Raw genomic sequence first — 5170 nt, 5'->3', positions numbered from 1 at the left:
ATAGGTAGATGGGTCTCTCCGCTCTGAATGGTTTTCAACTCTTCAACTCTGGTCACCACTCTACATTCACATGTTTCTACCAATCCTGTGGTACTCTATTATCAGGCTTGGTATCCACTATGATCTTCAGGGCATGGGTCATATAGTTAGTACACAGTAAGGGGTAAGGAAGAATTGTGATAATTTAGGGTTGGAGCATGCAAACCAGTAGTAGCTAACCTAGTATAAATCCCCTGTAGATATGAATATTTTGTCCTAGGGCCTACCAGCTGTGTTTTGAATATCACTCTTCCCTCCTAGAAGCCTATCATAACCACTTGTTTTCAAGGCAGTTGCTACTGGCAAGACTTAAGCAAATGCAACAAACACAACACCACTCTTCTCAAGAGAATTGTACCGACTAGTATTCTTTTTTTTTTAATTGTCTTTTCCTGAAATGTTGCAGATTGGTTACAGCAAACAGAACGGTGACCGTCAAGGAAAACTGTCACTCTGGTCTCCTTTTTGAGCGCAGCAGCTATGTGGAAGCAGCTGTACAACCAGTATTCTTTTAAAAAATATTTTTTTGTTGATTTCAGAGACAAAAGGAGAGGGAGAGAGAGATAGAAACATCAGTAATGAGAAGGAATCATTGATTGGCTGCCTCCTGCATGCCCCCCACTGCCCCACTGGGATCAAACCTGAAACCCCAGCATGTGTCCTGACTGGGAATCGAACCATGACCTCTTGACTCACAGGTCAACCCTCAACCATTGAGCCATGCAGGCTGGGCCGAACTAGCATTCTTAACTATAAAATGCCATTGACCATGGGTGGGGTAGATGTCAAGCCTGGAATCACTGTTTTGTCATCACTCACCTCTATAAACATTTTTGGTGGGGGGCTTCAGGGATCTTTATTAAGTGATGCTTCAGTCTCAGTCTGCTAGGGACAGGGAATGGGGGTGACCTCACTTCCCCCAGGTTGTCCCAGACTTGGTGTCTAGGAGGAAGGAAGTGTGATCTCCTCTGAGGACAGCCTGGGAAGCTAAGCTAATGCTGGAGTGGGGGACAGCAGAGCTGAGATCCCCACCCCATACCCTCAGGGGGAGGGGCAGAAGTAGTCCAGGTCAAAGACACCCACCCACAGCCCTAATGCTGCTCCATTCACTGACCTAAGCTATTCATGATCTTTGTTCCCACAGTCAACTCTACACTCCAAAATCTAGCCCCATGCTCAGGCCTTCATTCCTGAGAGAGGGCAAAGAAGGGAGCCCATCAGGATGTGGGCCCCTGACTGGACAGCTTTAAGGGGCCTTTCCTTTCTCTAGATAGTCAGGAGGGTGGTGGCCTCAAACTGCACACCCTCTCCTCTTACTGTCATCCCACTCTGTCCCAGCACAGAAGCCAAGAGCACAAAGAACAGTGACTGTGGTGAAAAGGAAAATGCAGGGGCTTGCAACCTAGTTCAGTATCTGGTTAAAACTGTAGTCTTACTTCCCCACTCTGACTTGGGCAGAGCCGCAGAGCCTAACCCTAGGGTCCCGCCACAGCTGACTTGGGAGGAGCTGCAGGGACCCTCAGGGGCTGCCACAGGAGGAGATACATAGGTCAGAGTCTCTCCATGAGTTCAGTTCAGGCTTTGGATATGAAATTCCTCTGGATTAGCAGATCTGCGAAATAAAGGTTAAACTTTCCTTGCTACTCCCTTCTGGCATGCAAAGTTTCTGTTGAGAAATCCACTGACAGTCGTATGGGTATTCCCTTGTAGGTAACTGAGTTTCTTTCTCTTGCTGTTTTTAAGATTCTCTCTTTGTCTTTTGCTCTTGGCATTTTCATTACGATGTGTCTTGGTGTGGTCCTCTTTGGATTCCTTTTGTTTGGGGTTCTCTGCACTTCCTGGACTTGTAAGTCTATTTCTTTCACCAGGTGGGGGAAGTTTTCTGTCATTATTTCTTCAAATAGGTTTTCAGTATCTTGCTCTCTCTCATCTTCTGGCACCCCTATAATTCTGATGTTGGTACGCTTGAAGCTGTCCCAGAGGCTCCTTACACTATCTTCGTATTTTCGGATTCTTTTTTCATTTTGCTTTTCTGGTTGGGTGTTTTTTACTTCTTCGCATTTCAAATCTTTGACTTGATTCTTGCGCACCTCTGGTCTGCTGTTGGGAGTCTGTATAATATTCTTTATTTCAGTCAGTGTATGCTTAATTTCTAATTGGTCCTTCACCACAACATCCAGGGTCTCATTAGATTTCTTGTAGATCTCATTAAGTTTATCGGCAGTTTCTAGGAACTTATTGAAAGACCTTAAAAGTGTGGTTTTGAGCTCTATATCCTCCCTTTGTGTCCTGTTTCTTTGTCTCCGCATTTTTTATACTTTGTGCACCCCTTAGTGGTCTTTGTGCGCAGTCTTGTTGTAGTTAAGCCTTGATTGTTGTAGATAATACTGGGGGGGATTTGACCTCCAGGCCAACTGGCTGTGAGAATCAGCTGTGTCTGCAGTGGGAGAACTTCTGTCCTCTAGGGAGGTGCTAATCTAGCCTTTGCCTGAGGCTATCCAACAAATGTCTGTGCAGGGCTTTGGTGGGGCGGGTCCCAGGGGATCAACAGGGCTGGTGGAGTGAGCAGTTATGGCTGTTCTCAGTCCCATCCCCAGGGGCTCTGCCTCTCAGAGTCCCAGCAACTGCTGCAAACCTTGGAGAGAATGCTTCCCTCGAGCTCCGAACTATGCCAGACAGTCCCGCTTCTCCCGTTTGAGTCTGGGTCCCTAGAGACTTGCCCGGATCTGGAGCTCAGAGCCTGAGACTCCCTCCCGATTGAAACAGACAACCGCACCCTCAGCCTCCAGCCCACTCCTCTCACACCTCCGCACCTTAGTGTTTCACTTCCGCACCGCTCCTCCTCTGAGTCTTGGTATGCTTTTCTCTTTCATTCTAGTTGTGGAATTTCCACTCAGCCAGCCTTCCTGTGGTTCTGGGTGATGTCCGTTCAGTCTTTTAGTTGTATTTTTGAAGTGGTTGTGTGAGACAGCAATCTCCGGTGTTTACCTATGCCGCCATCTTGGTTTCTCTCTCGAAGTTACTATTTTTTATTTGGTAAAGCTTCCCATATAATTTCAAGCATACTAAAATAAATAGGCCTCAGTATTTTAAAAACTTTTATAAGGAGATAGAATAAATCCTTGAGATATTCCAGAGCCCACTGGAATAACTCAAAGTCATCTCGGTTAAAACAATTTCTTATAATTTAAACTTTTGGAAGGTTGTCAAACAAACTTAACCAAAAAATTATAACATAAATTTTGTAAACCTGGGTAAAAGAAACCTATTTTTATGGTAATAACTTTAAAAGCTGTCAATCAAACAAAGTAGTTTTAATATTAAATATTTTGTCCAGACTACAGAATTCAGCTTAATTTATATAAGTATTTAATCTCCTCAGGGCAATAAAAGATTAAACTCTAGTAATGCCATCAGGAGGCTGAAAATGCACCACACATAATATATAGATGAACACATATCACATAAAAACCATACACATAATTTGAATTACTAACTTTTGCAGAGAAAATGCAATTTTTTTCATTTTCCCTTGAGAATTCTTAAGAAGGCGAAGAGGGGAGGGAACATCCCAATTACCAAGCAGGAAAATCTGTTTAGACTTGCAATAGAAATTTCAAGGCCTATAAATGAGCTGTGGAAACAAAGACTTAGCTCCAGCCTGGCTGATGTGGTTCAGTGGTTGGGCATGGACCCATAAACCAGAAGGTCATGGTTCAATTTCTGGTGAGGGCACATGCCTGGGTTATGGGGTTGATCCCAGGTGGGGGACTTGCGGGAGGCAGCTGATGGATGATTCTTTCATTATTGATGTTTCTTTCCCTCTCCCTTTCTTTCTGAAATCAATAAAAACATACATTAAGGGGGGGGGGGAAGACTGATCATCTCAGGTGTTGATAAGGATGTAATTAAACTGGAATTCTCAAAAAAAAAAAAAAAAAAGGAAGTCTTGCCTCCGATCTAAAGAACAATAGAGAGCTGAGCTGGATTTTTTTCTTTATAAACATAAAGCTTTCACAACTTTTTACAAAGGTTTCTACAACTTTCACAAACCTTATTATTTATTCAGAAATAACTATCCTTAAAAAAAGAAATATGCCAAAACCGGTTTGGTTCAGTGGTAGAGTGTCGGCCTGCGGACTGAAAGGTCCCAGGGTTGATTCCGGTCAAGGGCATGTACCTGGGTTACGGGCACATCCCCAGTAGGAGATGTGCAGGAGGTGGCTGATCGATGTTTCTCTCCCATCGATGTTTCTAACTCTCTATCTCTTTCCCTTCCTCTCTGGAAAATATCAATAAAATATATTTAAAAAAAAAAGAAATAACTATTCTTCGAACAACTCACTTTCTTCCTTTTCCCTTAAAAATGAATCTCCATACCTTATGCCTTCTATTACTAAAACCATATAATTTTTTAAATTATAATTTCTAACTTTTAGAAACCTTTATTTCCAATGACAACCAAAAAAGTAAGCAACCAGTATCCCTTAGATTGATTTTTATAAACACATTTCATAACTTTAGAAATATTGGTTCCTCTATTGGCAAACACAATTTCAAGAAACACATCTCCAACAAAGCAACAGTTCCAAATTTACTTGACAGGCCCTATGAAACATGAGCCAAAAGCAGGTGAACCCAAGATTTGATTAGCAATCAATGTTTTACTATTTCATATTATTTTAAAATATCTATATATTCAATAACTTTTATTAAAAATACTAACTTAGGAATAGCTGAAATAGGTTAAATTTATTTACTGAGATGTGGCTGTTTGTGTGGTTTTTTAACTTCAACAATTGTGTTGCCACCCAAATGTTGATGATGGACTGATAAATCCATTTACTGATTTTTGGAATGTCTCTTACCATTTGGTACATTTTTTTGGTTAACAAACAGCACATAGCTTAGGGTAGCCTCTGAGAGCCATAAAGGTTTGGATATGTGTAACCTATCCATTTCCCTTGGTAATGGTAAAACAGGTCTACCTGTAGCCTCAGCTAAATAATGTCCTTTTGCTTCCATGGTGGTAGCTTGAGAATGTCCTGACATTTTGATAATTACCAATTGATTAAATTTCTGAATTACATCTAATAGATCTGCAACCTATTTTCCATCCTTTATGGGCCAT

General features: G+C 41.9%; 1 non-coding gene across 1 annotated transcript; it reads right to left on the bottom strand.

Moving 5' to 3' along the window:
- Positions 1-419: 419 nt before the first annotated feature.
- On the bottom strand, positions 420-550 carry LOC132225379 (small nucleolar RNA SNORA16B/SNORA16A family). The gene has a single exon (XR_009450893.1). It is a non-coding gene; the product is annotated as a small nucleolar RNA SNORA16B/SNORA16A family (small nucleolar RNA).
- Positions 551-5170: the final 4620 nt, after the last annotated feature.

The sequence above is a fragment of the Myotis daubentonii genome, chromosome X (genome assembly GCF_963259705.1).
Source record: "Myotis daubentonii chromosome X, mMyoDau2.1, whole genome shotgun sequence".
NCBI classification, from domain to species: Eukaryota; Metazoa; Chordata; class Mammalia; order Chiroptera; family Vespertilionidae; genus Myotis; species Myotis daubentonii.
Note: the sequence above shows the minus strand (reverse complement) of the source record. Positions and strands in the feature narration are given on the sequence as shown.